The sequence below is a fragment of the Perna viridis genome, chromosome 11 (genome assembly GCF_037379345.1).
Source record: "Perna viridis isolate PV_CMFRI_1.1 ecotype Kerala chromosome 11, ASM3737934v1, whole genome shotgun sequence".
Classification (NCBI taxonomy): domain Eukaryota; kingdom Metazoa; phylum Mollusca; class Bivalvia; order Mytilida; family Mytilidae; genus Perna; species Perna viridis.
The window spans coordinates 38152613-38170505 of record NC_142455.1 but is presented as its reverse complement, the minus strand read 5'-3'; the positions used below and the strand labels follow the sequence as shown (position 1 = coordinate 38170505).

Genomic DNA, 17893 nt, shown 5'->3' with positions numbered 1-17893 from the left:
AACAAAAATTCACGTTTTATACGTCATACTACCATTTTTGTATAAGCCCCATTAGATTTTGAGTGGAAGTGCCAATAGAAATGGTCGTTCATGACATGAAAAATGCTTTATTGGTCAGTTTTCACTTTTGATCAATCAAATGACTGTAGTGCAGCAGATCTTGTGCAGTTAATGTAGATTGAAAGTGACAATGCAAAACCAAAATATCTCAGTTTTTTATATGTTATGTGTAGCAAGTGCAATTCTACCATGTTCAAGTCTTTATTCCAAGTATTGAAAAGTCTAACAAATCTAAACAATTTATAATTCAGCAATTTGAGTCACTTAATTTATTTCTTCTTTAGTTGTTTTGAGAAAACTTTTAATACTACCAATTACAATTCATTGGTCATCTTTAAAGTTGTTCCATTTAGTATCAAATATGATATATTGGTTTTTATTAGAGAATTTAAGATAATTGAAGCTCAGTTTTCACTGAAATTGTGGTTATCAGGTCTCATTCCTGTATTCTGTGCCCCATAGACTTCTATAGTAAACCTTAAATGTTCATGATTGTTTAACAAAAATAGACAAGAAGTTTCAATCTAACTTTTGACCATGTTTTCCCATTAAGGAAATGTCAGCAATAGTTTCTAGGTCCATTCTATAAAAAAAGAACTCAGAACAGGTCGAACTAAAATAGATTTCTTCTACTTTCACTTTTATTTTGAATTCAGCAAATACACCCCTTTGTGAAGCATTATTTTTCATGAAAATACAGGTTTTCCTAAAAAAAAACAAGTTCTTATGTCATAGCTTGATATGTATCCTGTACTTTTGATGAAAATTGATAATCCTTTGTAAAAAAAAAAAAACAAAAACAGGAAAATGCAAAAACAAGGCGCAGTCTATACATTTTATAATTGTATGGTGTGATACAAGTAATCATACCCATAAATATTGAACATATTGTATATATCTGTAGTACGTAAGGGTCATCATGAATTTTGGAAATACATGTATGTTCCAGTGTATGTACTGAATGACAATCAACATGACGAAGATATGTGTAATGGAACTATGTCATTAAGTTCATGAATAATCATATAAAATGAACAAGATGTATATGTATTAAATATTACAGTTTTAAAAGAGTTTGGACGTGTATTTTACTGATGGTTAATAAATTTTGTTTTCATGTGCATTTGTCGTTAATAGTTAATAGGAGGGCAAAAGTAGATTTAGAAATAACATAGGTCAGTTAAATACTGTTCACAGAAAAAAAAAACAGGTGCTGAACTAGTGATTCTTTATAATCGAACCAACTGTTGGAGCATTGGTGGGTGTTGACCACCAACAAGGATTAGTAGGCAAAGAAATGCCCATATGAAGGAAATCCACTGTACAAATACATTTTTTAAACATAAAGTTTGGTCAATAGTTTTCCTTTACCATCGATGTCTAAGTGTAGGTCAAGATTTGAAGCCGACTTCACAGTGTCTGTATTATCCTTTATCTCAAGTTCTTTGGGTGTAGTTGCGATGTAATTAGGATTATTTAAAGATAATACGTCATCTATATAGCGGAAACTGAGATTGAAGGATCTAGCCTAACGATTTTATTTCTTTAGGATCAAATCAGCTATCATGTCAGCCTCATAAGCATGAAGGAATATGTCAGCATATCAAGGAGCACAATTTGTTGTCATTAGAATGCCGACCGTTTGTTGAAAAACACGCCCACCACACTGGACAAATATGTTGTCGATTAAAAATTCCAGCATTTTGTAAATATTTTCCTCTGTATATTTGGAAGATGATTTGGAATTATTTCTTACAAAGTGTGAAGAACCTCTACCAAGAACTATATATTTGTATATAGGCGTACCATCTTTTTTGGAAAAAACATCGATGTATAATGTTTTGAAGTCGGAATTTTAACTGAGTATGTGGGATAGAAGTATACTGTGTTGAAAAATCATAGGTTTTAATTATATTTAGATAATAGTCTGGAACTGATTGTCACCACAATATCGGGAGTAACAAGTGTTGTGGTAGGACTGCAGACCCTCTTTGACAGTTGTGAGTATAGAAGTTAAATGTTTTGAAAGAGGTTTGGTGGTACATTATGCAGATCCAGCTATGTAACGTTGTTTGTATGGATTCCTGTGGAGTTCATGAATCCAGTACATAGACGGTAAATCACAATCATCGTCCTTGGTAGAGAGACCAAAAGAGGATAGCACAAATTTATGGTTTTCCACAATCTCTTCTGTGGTTTTTGAGAGTTTGATAGCAGTATAAATCTTATCACTGCTATTAAAACTTAGTTTTATTTTAAAACAAAACTGCATTATCTTGAGTATCAGCAATCGCAAAGGTAATAAAACATTACACTAAAATTGTGAAATTAAAAAAATATTAGGTCAGAAATAAGCAGTGGACAAGAAGACATATTTTGTTTATAATATTCGAAATAATTTGTTTACTTTCTTAGATATATTTGCCAGTCCTTATAACATTATAGGGACCATTACGAAATTTTATAGACAGCCTTGCTTTCAAGTAAAGAACGTGACATCATAATTAAAGAAGTTCATATGTTTTCTCTGTCTTTTCCACACATTTGATTAATAGTAAACTACATTAGTTTGTAAAACTTCAGGTTAAATGGCAACATATATGGGCCGGTTGGTCTCAGTAATTATCCTGTCTATATGAATTTTGGGGGCAACCAACAAGTCCATTTATTACTCTTATAATTACCCAAAAAAGGGTACAACCAACTTTTCAGGATTTTGCCAGTTTATTAGCGTTCATATAGTACTATACTTTTGCATGTGAGTACCAGATGCAAAAAAACTTTCTCGGATGTAGAGTTGTGAATTATACGCAGGACTCATTCCACAATTTATGCCGTACGCTAGACTCGAGGGGGAGGGGTTACTAATTTATACTAAAAAACAAGAATTGATAAAATAGTCGAAAAATCCTTCTGAACAACTTGTAAACTACTGGCTTGATCAAAATGATTGCATCACATCTGAAATGATGAACATTTTACATAATGGAGCTAGCCAAGGGGCAATGGAAATTAAGGCAATTTAGTAATTGGCTGGGGAAAATGACATTTTTGCCTCTAAAAAATAAATTTAGGTAGGAAATATTAACAATAGAGACATGGAGAAAGGTGCTGGCTCTTAGTTTCTTGCCATGGAAAGCACGAGGTCGTTCTTTATACATTTAAGCTGGCTATACTTTGAACTTCTTTCCCAACAGTAAATTTAATGGTTTAATCATTCAAAAAATAGTTATATATAAAGATCGTTATTTGTGTTAACAAATTATATACACTCTCGCCAACGGACACGTACAGCGAACATAAAACTAATAGCACTTCTAGTCTTACCCAAATGTACGTAACACGTCATTTGATTGGTCAAACTGTAATCAATTAATTAATTGCGTTATCTATGAATTGGCTTTGGTATCTTATAGTTAGCCCATGCTAACTCATCGATAACGAAAAATTTCGTTAGTGAATGGATACATAACGGTGTTTTTAATGCATTGACTAGAATTAATTATCAATAGTAAACGGTAATGATAATTAGTTTCCCGTTATCTATGGGTTCGGTAGCGTTATCTATGGGTTACCGGTTGCTTACCCATAGATAGCAGAGTTTAATTATCGATCACATGTGATATTGTGAGTTACGGTCTGTTAACCCATAGGTAACGGATTGTTAACCCATAGGTAACGGATTGTTAACCCATAGATAACAGTATTGTCACATAGATAACGGGGTTTTGGTTAATTCTGCGTGCCATAATGTTTACTAACGTTCATGTGAGCGACAATTGAAATTTGGAAGCTTGGGTTACTTGTTGAATTGTCATTTCCCTTTTATTTCTGACAAATGTTTGGCGGATGTAATATTTAATGATATTAAGCCGAAAAAAAATTAATATAAATTTTGTGGATACTTAATATGGTGGATGCTTAGTGGTGCACAAAATGCTTCAGCTCAGAGACAGAACCGCCAAAACACGCCAAAATTAGCATCAAGCCAAAAATATACGTCATTATGTAACATCTGTTTTAAGAGAAGAAATACTTGCTGTTAAATCAATATTTGCATTGACTCTACAGAGATGCATACAAGAGTAAGTGTTTGTTTCAAATTCATCTATATAGAAAAAAATAGTCTTGGTTTAACAGAGTCTTACAGCATTAATGAACCATAATTGGGCGTCGTAGACGTAGACGTAGTGTATGATTCCAAAAATATCGGCAAAAGTAAAGAAGCGTCCAATTTGCAGCAATTCAAATAAGTTTGTTCTACTCCATCGGCGGCTACCGTCATATTGCAAGTGATAATAATCTGGAAAATAATCAAAAAACAAAAATGAAGCTCCCGACACGAGTTACCGAGTGGTACAATTTAACAACACATTACGATTTAAGGTAAATGATGTGCGAGTGGTCGGAGAATTTCATAATAAACATAATATGATGAAGGCGAAACCTTTTAACGGTCCCGATAATTATTGTTAGCTCTTATTTGATATATTATACCTGTAACCTTCAAATACGGTAAGTTTTGTAATGATATATGTCCTAAAGCATTATACTAATTGTCATGGTCTGATATGTCTATTGACCGAAATGTCCGGCATTCATAAGGAATTATTGGTTGTCATGGTCTGAAATGTCTTTGGTTCGAATTGTCCGCCAGTGGTTCTTATGATTTACAAAAGTCTGAAAAAAACTCGTTTATTCAATTTAATTTTAATTCATGCTGTTTCGCTTGGTACCGTTTTAATTATGTTTTATTATTATTTCATTTTTTAACGAATTTGATTCTTTCTTTTATCACTTATTTTCGTTTCGTTTTCGTTTCGCAATTTGTATTACCCGGGAATTATGGGTAATATTGATTAATTTATTTTCATAAACATCTGGGCGCCATATTGCAATTTATTATGACTAACACTATCTTGAAAAAGCTATGATCAATTTAATCATTGAAACTAGCGAATATTTTCCGAGACTGGTTTGGTTCTCAATCGCACATATACAAGTATACGCAAATGAAGCTGCCATTATGCTGTTTTTCAGCTCCTGAAAATGAAGGTACAAACCGGATATTGATGTTTTGCACGCCATAAGTATACAAAACCAAGTTGGTAATACAACCATAAACGCTTACGTAGGAAGTGTATTAGAATAAGATAGGAAAACAAACACAATAAAACGTAGAATATGATAAGCGATATATATAAAAACGCAAGCATTTGATCATGGTCATAAATCAAGGTGTGCCAAAAAATGAAACGTGTCTCTGTGTAATTTTTACGCTCTCATCCGACGGTATTCTGATTAAGTTATGTAATAGTGTAGCAAAAGTAATGGACATTTTTCTACAAAAGCAGAGGATGCTTACCCGACCGGTGCACCTGGGTCATATGCTTCCACTTTTTTTTGTGGAGTCCGAGTTCCGCATACACTTTTGTTACCTCGAACGCATTATTTTGGTTAATGTATGTTCTTTTTTGGTGTGTGTCTGTTTTCACTTTTTGGTCTCATTCCCTGAATAACATTCTTTTCTTTTTTTTTATTTCCGCTAGAATATTGGTCGCCTTGTTTCCTTTTCCATGAAACCATGGTTCAAACGATAATCCAGTTGGATATAATCCAAGAATAAAAACTAGACATAAAGGAGAAAAGACTCACGGAAACATAAAATTTAGAATTTGCAGTGGCGTTTTTAATGTTGGAATCTACAGAATAATTGCCTGATTTCAAAAAGCTGCATTGCAAATTGCAGCAACCCATTATATAACAAATGTCGACATATTGGACGTTTCTCTCATCCATATTATCTAAAATATTGAATATATAAACAATAAACAAAAATACTTTGTGATAGAAGCTACAGACTTTTCCTCATCCGGAGTTGAACTAGTGCCAAATAGTCGAGAAGCTGATGATATTTCAAGGGATATAACTCCAGAAAGTTTTGATTACAAACAACATGTTGATATAACGGGAATGGAAAGGATGAACATTCACCTGTATGAAAAATGTCCGCTAAGGGCCTCTTTTGTTCTTCAATGAACGCAGAAAAAACTATTCATATCACAGAACAGGCTATAACCTGGTCCCCAAAAACATACATTATACGCAGATATAACGAAATAACTGCCCTTATATACTCCAGCAACATTAAAGTAAACTGGAAGTGAATAAAGACAATTTATACAGATGCCTGAAATTCCTGACATGTGACAGGCGCAATAAATGCGATCGGGTTAAAGTAGTTTAAAGTAACCACAATCTTCTCCAATTTAAATCTGCCTACTATGGAAAAAAAGTTGCAGAATTAAACACAACACAAATACAGTTAAAGGTGTACTTTGTTAAAACAGAAATAGAAGAAACTGATTATATGTTACACCAATGTATAAACAAAGGACTACTAGCAGTTAACTGACATACCAGTTCTAGACCAGGTTTAACCTACAAAATGTTATGTCTTCATCGTATGAAATATAAATCCCAATTATTCCCATGCAGGTTGAAAACACGGTACATCATTAATCATACCAGAGGGACGCAGATATTGTGTACTTGTTTCTAAGTAAAAACCCTCAGAGCGAATCAAAGTTGAGACGAAATATGTTTTCTTTAAGAGTAAGCAAGGGAACCAAGGTTATAGCCGTAATCAAAAGAATGTAATCCAGGGACAAAGACCAGACATGGAAAACAGACATACACAACAAAGAACATAAAGTAACTAAAATCATACCTACAAAGTAACAAATTCAAATGATCAACTCGGACACCACCAAAAACTGGGGGCATGGACCAGATGCATCGGTAGAGTAAGCGTCCTTTGCCTTTCTAGAACGTGTATGATCGTGCGTTATTTTCCGTTTATTTATTTTTTATATTTTTTTTTTTCAAAATACAGGGAATCGTTGAAACTTTTGACATAAATATATTGTGAAATCACGAGTTGATGTATCATTCTGTTGAACTTTTGATACGAACTTTTCGAATAAACTTGTGGATACTTTGAAATCATTCTAGCATACAGTTACGTTTTTGTTATCCGGCAAACAAATGTTAAAAAAACCTGTATATTCCGACCTAAAGTGATTGTCAAATCTTTAGGAGGCTTCTTACATTTAGGCTTCTGTAACAGGGTTATGTTACTACAGGTGTGAAATAATCACAATAGAACAAATTACAAAGTTACAATTTATCTCCATCAAGTGGAATTCTGATTTTCTTACTCATGAATTTTTAACAATTTTTTAGTTGCTTATCATTTTGTTTCTATGTGTGAGAATTGTATCTGATAATGTGGATCAAGAAATACTTTTTAGCGTACATGTGGCTTTATTTTTGTGCCGGATTCTTCAAACTTTAATTGTCTTCCGTTTGTCTTCATCGTGACCTTTGGACTTTGATGACGCTGTTTGTAAGCATAAACATATATCAAATTTACATGTACTTTTTTTGTGAATTTTTACGTTATATGCGTGGCTTCGGTATATAGTGTCATTGTTTTCATGATTTTATTTGTATTAGTGATGTTGTAGCACGAGAAATAATCTAAGTCTGTTATCTACTATATGCTGTTGTTTCATGTGAAGTTATATTTAGACTGCATGTGTGGGAAATACATTTCTTCCGGAAATATGAAATAGGAACCTCTTCCGGAAATATGCAATAGGAACCTCTTCCGGAAATTTGCAATAGGAACTTTGTCTACCAAGTTTTAATTCTAGGACATAGCAATATACGTAGATTGGGAAATTTTGGTCGTTTTACCACTTAACATTCTAATTTAAGACTTTATCATACTGCATTCGATGTTCACTTTGGTTCCCAAGGAGGCCTTACCGTGCCACAGTTAATTCACAAGCTAACCGATCTGTACAATTATTCATCTCCGCCATACACCGTGTTCATTCAACTTGGTGGCAACGATCTCTAGTTTAATTCAGTACATAAGGTGGTTAACAGTTTTATTGCTTTTGCTTTTTCTAACTTTTCACACTTCCGATTAGGTTTTAACTCAGTAATTATTGGTGAACTTTTGTCTCGATTAAATGGACCTCGCGTTGTAGTTTATCATAACTAGAGTGTAATATAAGCCAGGGGCGGATCCAGGATTCAAACTTGGGGGGGGGGAGGGGGAGGGGCGTTAATTAAATCAAATGCCGTGCAAAGCAAGAGAAAAAATATTATGGGTTGAAACTCTTTTTTCTTACAAATTTAGAAGGGGGTGGCGTAGGCCCGACACGCCAGTCCTTGGTTCCGCGACTGTAAACGAACATTTGTCTTAAAGCTATCATTCTTACCGAAAACCTTCACCACATAATCTTTTGGCACCAATTATCGCTTTTGGAAGGATAACAGTCATTTAGCATGGGATGGTGTACATTTCAACCGTAACGGGATGCTGAAATACTTCAGAAGTGTTAGAGGTGCCATTCTCCATACATCTCTCTCGGTAATATCTATTTTGATATAAGAGTAATCAAGGGAACCAAGGTTATAGCGGTAATCAAAAGAATGTAATCCAGGGACAAAGACCAGACATGGAAAACAGACACACACAACAAAGAACATAAAGTAACTGAACTCATACATACAAAGTAACAAAAGTAAATAAGCCACTCGGACTCCAATAAAAACTGGGAGCATTGGCCAGGTGCACCGATAGGGTAAGCGTCCTCTGCTTTTCTAGAAACACCCGCTCATCAAAATCAAGTCCGGGGTATACAAACGAGGAAAGGTAAACTATGACCCTTTGAATAAATCAGTTTTCATGGTGCTGATGGATATCAGAACGATCCACGAGTTCATGATGACGACAATAAAACTTCTGTAGTGATGATTTCAATCTTGTAACAACATAACCCTGTTCCAGGAGCCTATTTGTTAGACATCTAGTGCGATAAAAAAAAAGTCTGCGTAGTATCGGCAAGCTCTGGCATAACGTATGAGTTGTGATATGAACACTCCATACGCAGGAGCCGAAGGAATGTTGCCACAGACGAAATAAAAGTTGACAATTCTGAATGAAAAGTCATCACGTTTGTCGTAAAGTTTGGTCAATAGTTTTCATTTACCATCGATTTCTGAGTGTAGGACAAGATATGAGGCTGACTTTACAATGTCTGTTGTATCATTTATCTCAAGTTTGTGAAGATGCGATGTATCAAATCCACGAAATTAGGATTGTTTAAAGATAATACGTCATTTATAGAGCGGAAACTGAGATTGAAGGATCTAGTCAAACGATATTCTTTCTTTCTGATCAACTCAGCTATAAAGTCAGGCTCATACGAGTGAAGGAATGGGTCAGCAATTAAAGGAGCACAATTTGTTCCCATTGGAATGCCGACCGTTTGTTGAAAAACAGGTCCACCACACTGGACAAATATGTTGTCGATTAAAAATTCCAGCATTTTGTAAACATCTTCCTCTGTATATTTGGAAGATGATTTGGAATTATTTCTTACAAAGTATGAGGAACTTCTACCAAGAACTATATATTTGTATCTAGGTGTACCATCTTTTTTGGAAAAACAACGATGTATAATGTTTTTAAGTCGGGATTTTAACTGAGTATGTGGGATTAGAAGTATACAGCGTTGAAAAATCATAGGTTTTAATGCTATTGTATTCAGATAATAGTCTTGAACTGATTGTCTCCAAAAGTTCTATCGAATTTTTCAGGATCCACATTGAATTAATACCATTACGGGAGTAACAAGTGTTGTGGTAGGAATGCAGACCCTCTTTGACAGTTGTGAGTATAGAAGTTAAAAGTTTTGAAAGAGGTTTAGTGGTACATTTTGCAGATCCAGCTATGAAACGTTGTTTGTATGGATTCGTGTGAAGTTTAGGAATCCAGTACATAGGCAGTAAATCACAATCACCGTCCTTGGTAGAGACACCAAAAGAAGATAGCGCAGATTTATGGTTTTCCAAAATCTCTTCTTTGGAGAGCGTAAAGAAGTAAGTTCTTTGGATTGTCAAGTGGCCAATGTCATATAAAACAAAAAAATGTAAAAAATAAATTTAATAAACAAAACAAACTAAAGTAAATTCAAGATAAGTGACATCATGAAATGAATAAACATAAATGTAACTGAATATACACGCACAAGACAGAACTAAATATAATGGAATGAAATAAACACATACACTAAATGATTCACAGTCTCAACAAACCACCATTTTTTTCTGCACACCTCCCGGTAAGGTCGAACGTTGCATGTACTGTAAAATTAACAAATGAAATGGGTTGTTTCCCTTGGACTTTTGTTATAATTATAACTGGACGAAATATGGACTAATTTCACACATTTTTTGTAGATTTCTATATTGACGAAGAGAACACCAGATGATATATATTTCACTATAATGCTGTATTCAGTAAGCCATGACTGGTTAAACGAACATATCTAGCACGGACTTCTCGGTTACTTTACAAATTAATATAACGGACTTTGTGCTCCAAAAATAATAAATTCCTAGCTTTCCAACGTTTTTTTTTTTAATCACCGACATTACTTCACCGACTCTAGGCGTTATTACACCATCTCGGGAACATCAGGTTGATAACCATTTTATCACCGACAGGTCGACGCTTCTAGCTATGTGCAAGACGCACACCAAAACCGGGTCTAAAAACCCCTGCATAATATGGCAATTTCTCGTACATTCTGGACCGCGAGCAAGAAATATCATCTCGACAGCAAAATAGACTATAATTCACCATATAAAATTAATTATTAACTTACCTGAGTATTGTAAACATTAGCCTAGGGATATCCATGTCCTGAATTGACAATTATAATTCCCCACTGCTACTTTACCAAACTCAATGCTTCACTCAATGACCATGTGCCGACTGATATAAAACTCACCTGTTAAATTTTTATACGTGTACAATCTCGTGATTTCACAAAAGGTCTACTTGATTCGATTTACCGGTGTTAGTGGTATTTAAAGCTAGGATAGTTTAAATAATCCTGTATGGAAAAAATGTAAACGACAATTAACTGAAGTTTGTTACAGAGAGAGTGGTAGCAGTATAGGTCTTATCACTGCTATTATTTTCTACGTCAACCTATGATAATTTGATATAAAACATTTTGCAGACAAAACCAATGTTATTTTGGGCTTTGTTTGCTGGTACGACAACATATTTGTCATGTATAGTAGACAATGTTTTTGCTACATCGGGGTCTTTGAAAACTGATGTCGCCTTGGCACTCATTGATCTACTTAAAACTTTCAGTCGTTTCAAAATTAAAGACCTCACGGCCTTTAACCACTCTGACAGAGGATCAATAACTTCTTGTTCTCGTTTTATCCATTTTCTTGCATAGTCCTCGACGGCATAAGAACTTTAAAGTTATAATTTCAATTTATGGAGCGTGGTTCACGGTACTTGGGGCCTTTAGAAAAGGGTATTACGTAGAGATTCGTTTTCGATAACAGTTAAATCTCTCGTAACGACGTGACCAGAAGGACCATATTTGAATGGAGAGCTTTTGCAAGAACAGTCAGGTGGTTTAGCCTTGAAGTCCTTAATCTCGAGGTTCTGCAATAGCCTTTTATAATTGAAAATTTTGGATGCAATGGGTGAAGTATAGGAATGTGAAATAATTGGTATGGATTTGTCTTTGAAATATGGAGGAATTTTGTTGGTAACGTTTTTTGTGATTGAGGATGTTAGCCAAATTAATTGCATCTATACCTTTGTTGACAAACGGTAGTGGGAGATATGATCGTTTTTCTTCATCCTGACTTGTCACGCAAACTGGTTCAAAGAGTCTGTGGAAACCGATATCCAAAATGATGGCAACAAGTCTTTATAATGATGAGGTGGGGTCAGAAATAGGAGTGTCAAGACTTGTTTTGTAAAGGGAGTGTAGTAGAGTTAGAGGTATAGAATAAAGTTTGGTTCTAATGTGATAAAGTCCAAGATATTTTTGTATGAAAGGAGGGAGACCATCTACGGAGATATCATGTAACTTAGGTGACGTATAGTGGCGATGACCATGACTCCTTTCCCGTCTTTGATTTTTGTCAAACAAATTCATCACATTCATGCTATTGTTATATTGGCTTGAAAGGTTTCCTATACGTTTGATGTTGTCATTGCATTTGTAAGGTATTGCAGTACCCAGTCTGCGTATCCAGTACTCCTGTCTTTCCCTATGATAGTTTTTACTTAGAACGGGACTGTTCGTAGGATGGTAATTTTTTTTTTCTAAAATATGAACTTTCATGGAGAGGATTGAATGATCTTGTTGATTAAAGTGTTGATAAACTGTCGGAAATTTGGTGGTGTTAATTCCCGAACGATGACCGCACATTCTTTTATTTAATCGTTCTTGCGTTTCTCTAACATATATTAAACCACATAAGTTGCATACTAATCCATATACTAAGATTGTTGATTTACAACTTAAGTCATCGTGACTTCTTGTATGGAAGGTTTTCTTTGATATAACTTGTGTATCATATTTTAATATATATATTCGCATTTCACTTATTTTGATGTCTTTTTTTTTCTTGTGGCACATGATGTCTTATATGTACATGGTACATGTTCTTTTTTTTTCGGCAGTAATTTTGGTACATAGTACCCCTTTTTTAATTGTACATGGTACCAATTGTGTAGTGTCTTAGTAAATATGTGCATATTTGATTTTTTTGTTTATCTTTACGCTGCCTCTAGTTTATAGGGTCGTTTTTACAATTGTTTGTAGCAATTTGTTTATATGTCAAGAACAACATGTTTAGAAGAAAAAATTCAAATATATTGGTACATGTACATGTGTAGTTTAAATTTTACCCTGGTTTTCCAGGTACATTTTATCTTTGTAGTTTATGCAAGTTACGCATGATTATTGTACGTTGGATATAATACAAATTGCATGCATTAAATCTTTATGCATTTTGTTTATGAGTAACATGTGATTTTAGTTTACAGGTATTTATCCATTGTTACAATTTCTTGCATTTTAATGATAAACAGCTGTTTTCAAATACGGTAAATGTAATTGTATTAATTTTGATAGCTGATTTAAAAATTGGTTTATTATACACATGCAGCTATATTTTTATTTCATAGAGGAATTAGCCCATTAATATATTTATCAAAGTACATTTGTTTTATTGGTACCGTGTACATACCTATAGCTGTTGTACTTTACTAGAATAATGTACATATAACTGTTTACTTGATATGATTCATATGTTGTTGTGCAGCTTCATTAATTAAGGACTATTAAATTCCAAATGGGTCGGACAAAAGGTTCCGATGAACGTCCCACTAGGTCTACGTCATCAAAATATGCCAGGATTCTTACGCCTTTGAAGAGAAAAATATTAACGAAGCATCATCATCTCAGATGTCAAATATTCTCAACTGACTATACAAAAATTAGCAAAGGGGATCTTAAATCAGCAAAAATTACAGGACTAATCAACACCTACAAATATTTAAGAGATGGTAGAAAGGCAGAAATCCAGTATGGACGGGAACATTCCCACACAACCTATAGATACATGTACCAATTCTCAACAGAACGCCACTACTTTTACAAATGTATCTTATAGCATAAGTGCACTTATTAACAATAATTTAGGTTCTGAACCCTCAGCTAGATAATGTAATAACATAAATGCTTCTGTACATCCACCAGGAACAGATTGAACAGCAGGTATGCCTACTGATGACCATGCATCTCCTACAATTAGTGATAGAATGTGGTGTGGTGATTTTATTGATCTTCACTTGAGAATGACTCTTGGGCAGTAACAATGACACAAGGTTAATTTTCAAGCAATTCATTCAAGCCAAAAGAATCACTGTCTTTCAAGAATTGAACTGAGGCTTTTTACATTTATTCTTTATGGCAATATTTTTTAAAAACATTTCCAATGGAAGCCTCAAATTAACTCATGTATCATTCGGAAAATAGTTGAGTTACGGGGAAATGATGTTTTTCATTATTATAATAAGTCCTTTAGAGTCTTGCGCAAGGAAAATCAACAACCATGACAAAAAGTGGTAGATGAAATATACAAGAAGGCTATGTATACAAAGTCTTCCAAAGACCCTTCAAAACAGGGTAACCCATCCATATCCAAGAAAAATCAGCCCTTTCTTGGTACCTCAAGACATGGCAATGCTTTGTCTACAACACATTGTGTCAAAACAAAAACAAACAAACAAACAAACAAACTGCAATTACGCCCATGCATGCAGGCTGTACAGAGGACTACGTCATGCATCAAAAGGCAGCATAGTTCCTGGATTAGGGAACAAGGACAAAGATTGACAACTCCTTCCAAAGTATTGATTTGCAAGAATATGCTGTATTGAAAATAGGATTAGGAATTGGGAATTGTGGGTGATCAAGAATAGCAAACAAACATCACTCAGCCATAACCAACTCAGACATTGTTTATGGAAAATAGCTAAAGAATCTTTGAAACAGAGAATTATTAAACCCCGTTACCCAATTTAGTGTTCCTGGACAATTTCGGCTTATTCGTGACCTCTCCTTTTCAAAAGACATTTCCGTATACTCCTTAATTCCCTGAGAGAACTTACAGTTTAATATGACAGTGTTTATGGAGTTGTCAATCTCGTAAAACATCATGGCCGCTTTATTAAACTCAAAAAATGTTATATAAAAGATGTTTTTCGCATTATCCCAGTAAATCCCTCTAATTATCATTTACTTGGTCTCACATAGAAGAGTAATAAATAGAACCAAGATAGTAGTAACTAAAATCATACATTCAAGGTAACAAAAGCAAAGGAGCAACTCGGACTCTACTAAAAAAAACTGGGAGCATGGACCAGGTGCACCGGTAAGGTAAGCGTCCTCTGCTTTTCTAAAAACACCCGCCGAGTTGCTCATAAAAAGTCAAGTCCGGGTTAGACAAACGAGGAAAACTATCATCCGTTGAAAAAATCTGTTTTCATGGTGCAGATGGACACACCATCACGATGCGCGAGTTCATGATGACGACCATAAAACTTCTGTAGTGATGACGTCAATCTTGTAGCAACATAACACTGTTCCCGAAGCCTACTTATTTAAGTTCTAGCGCGATACAAAAAGTCTGCGTAGTTTTGGCAAGCTCTGGCATAACGTATCAGTTGTGATATGAACACACCATACGCAGGTGCAGTTGAAATATAGAATAATTAGAAAAAAAATAACAATTAAGAGAAAAGACAAATAAGAAAATGACAACTGTTTCGTAGGAATGGTTAAAGCCTAAATTGATAAAATTTATTTCTGAACAATAGAGAGTATTTAGAACTTGCTTTTACATGTTATGGAGGAGTAATCAAGGGAACCAAGGAAAATGCCTAGACATGTTGTTTTCATTTTTGTTTTAATACGTCATTAAATAAATCCATTTACAATATAGTTGTAAAACGTTGAGCTACTAGCAACTATTTCATCTACAAAAAAATGCAGGTGTGAGAGCATCGATTTAGTTAACCTAATACAATTTTCCTCAGTCAAGTTGAAGAGTAATCAAGGGAACCAAGATTTTCGCGGAAATCAAACTAATGTAATCCAGGGACAAAGACCAGACATGGAGGACAGACAAACACAACAAAGAATATTAAGTAACTAAAATAACACATACAAAGTAACAAAAGTAACTGAGCAACTGAAAAAAGTTGACCGATATATCTGTTTTTTCTTCTGTTGCCCGAACAATGCTGCACATAAAGGTTAGAGTGCGTATAAAAAAACAAGTCCGGGGTAGACGAAATATGGAAGGAAATATATTACACGTTGAACAAATCATTTTTCTTGGTGCAGATGGGTTCCACGAGTTAATGAAGACGACTATAAGACTTGTGTAAATTATAAACCTTTGAAAGCTACAAGACGTTTTGGCGTTGTGAAAAAAAAATAAAGTAAGCAAGATATGCAATTATGATAATGTTCTAGAGTTGTTGGATATCCATCAACATATGATAGGTCTGCAAAATACCGTATTATTTAATTCAAATTATCATTCAGTAAAAATAAAATGTGTGACGTTTGACCTTCAAATAAAACTTTTGTGGAATCTAATTTGCCTGTTCAACGGACAAATGAAGTAAATTATATGAATAGTGTGTTTTAGATGATACACTGAGCACATAAGAAATATCTTATACGGTAAATATGATATGCTTTATGACAATACTTGTACATGTATATGTACAAGCAAAAATATGATTCGACTGGGAGTCGTCCGTTATTTCCTGCACGAGAAATTAGTTTGATTATTCCGATATCTTCCTGTAGATATGCCATATGATGGGATTCGTTTTCTGAAAAGTTCGACAAAAATGTCATTATTACCAAGGACTTTGTTTATTTTTTTAACTTAACTTTTTTGAAAGTTGAAATTTTTGTCGAGATATGTTCATTACAGCGGCTAGAAATTGTAACACATTTTCCCTGTACACTCATGCTATAGACAGCTGAAATATTATATGAAAGTTTACTTAATTTCCATTAAGTGGTGTAGGAGGAGTACAAATAAGATATTAGAACTCTTGTGCGTAACAGAAGGATGGTCACCTCTATCATCATAAACCCCCACTAAAATTAGGGTTAGAATGATTGAGTATATTTTTTCTGCTATACATACATGTAGAAGAAATGGAGGGTACTTGTTCTTTTTTCAGAATTGAAATCCTCAGCGTCACTAATATCGTTCGTTTGATTAGTTAACTCTGCATTTCGAAGGATTGTTGAGGATTTTTGTGGTTTATATAAATAAAGTCAAATTATATCCTCGAAGCTATGTTGTCTTAGCATTATGATAAACAAAATGGTGCAACGGATATAAGAGAAGTGCTATGTTTTAAACTTTATTGTTATAGTGTTATTTAATAAGACAGAAGGTTTTGTTGGAAATTAAGATTTATAAAATTTGTAACTTATATATAAATTATTACCTCTATACTTATATATGTGCGATTGAGAGCCAAACAAAATATTCCCTAGTTTCGATCATTAAACACAAATTGAATCATAGCTTTTCCAAGATAGTGTTGGTCATAATAGTCTGCAAAATGGCGCCCAGATGTTTACGAAAATAAAGTGATCAATATTACCTATAATTCGCGAGTCATAAAAATTGCAAAACGAAAACGAAACAAAACGAATCGAAAATGACTGATAAAAGAAAGAATTAAATCAAAACAATTCGATAAAATAAATCAAATCGTAATAAAAACATAATAAAAACGGTACCCAACGAAACAAAATGAAGCGAAATTAAATTGGATAAACGAAATATTTTCAGACGTTTTGCTAATTATAAGAACCATAATGTTTACCACTGCCAGATAATTCAAACCAAAGACATTTCAGACCATGAAAACCAATAATTCCTTTTGAATGCCGGACATTTCGGCCAATAGACATATCAGATCGTGACAATTAGTATAATGCTTTTGGACATACATATTATTACAAAATGTACCGTATTTAAAGATTACATGAATAATATATCAACTTACAGCTGACAAAAATGATCAAAATTATTTTAATTAATATTTCATCGGGACCGTTAAAAGGTTTCACCTTCATCGTATTATGTTAATTATACATATCTCTCCATTCAGACATCATTTACTTTAAATCATGATGTTTTGTTAATTTGAATAATATCGCCCAAGTAAGTATTTGACTGCACCACTCTATAACTCGTGTCGGGAGCTTCATTACTGTTGTTAGATTATTTTCTAGATTATTCTCACTTGCAATATGACGGTTGCTACCGATGGAGTAGAACAAACTTATTTAAATTGCTCCGAATCGGACGCTTCATTTTT

The 17893-nt window shown here is 34.0% G+C and overlaps 2 long non-coding RNA genes across 2 annotated transcripts in view; both read right to left on the bottom strand.

Annotated features, from left to right (window-relative positions):
* The window catches only part of LOC148603984 (uncharacterized), a 248006-nt gene that overhangs the window by 186656 nt on the left and 43457 nt on the right, over nt 1–17893 (bottom strand). The gene's annotated exons all lie outside the window — the stretch shown is intronic.
* LOC148603986 (uncharacterized) lies at nt 10415–10959 on the bottom strand. The gene is made up of 2 exons (XR_015916550.1): nt 10809–10959; nt 10415–10701 (listed from the first exon to the last, which is right to left on the bottom strand). It is a non-coding gene; the product is annotated as an uncharacterized LOC148603986 (long non-coding RNA).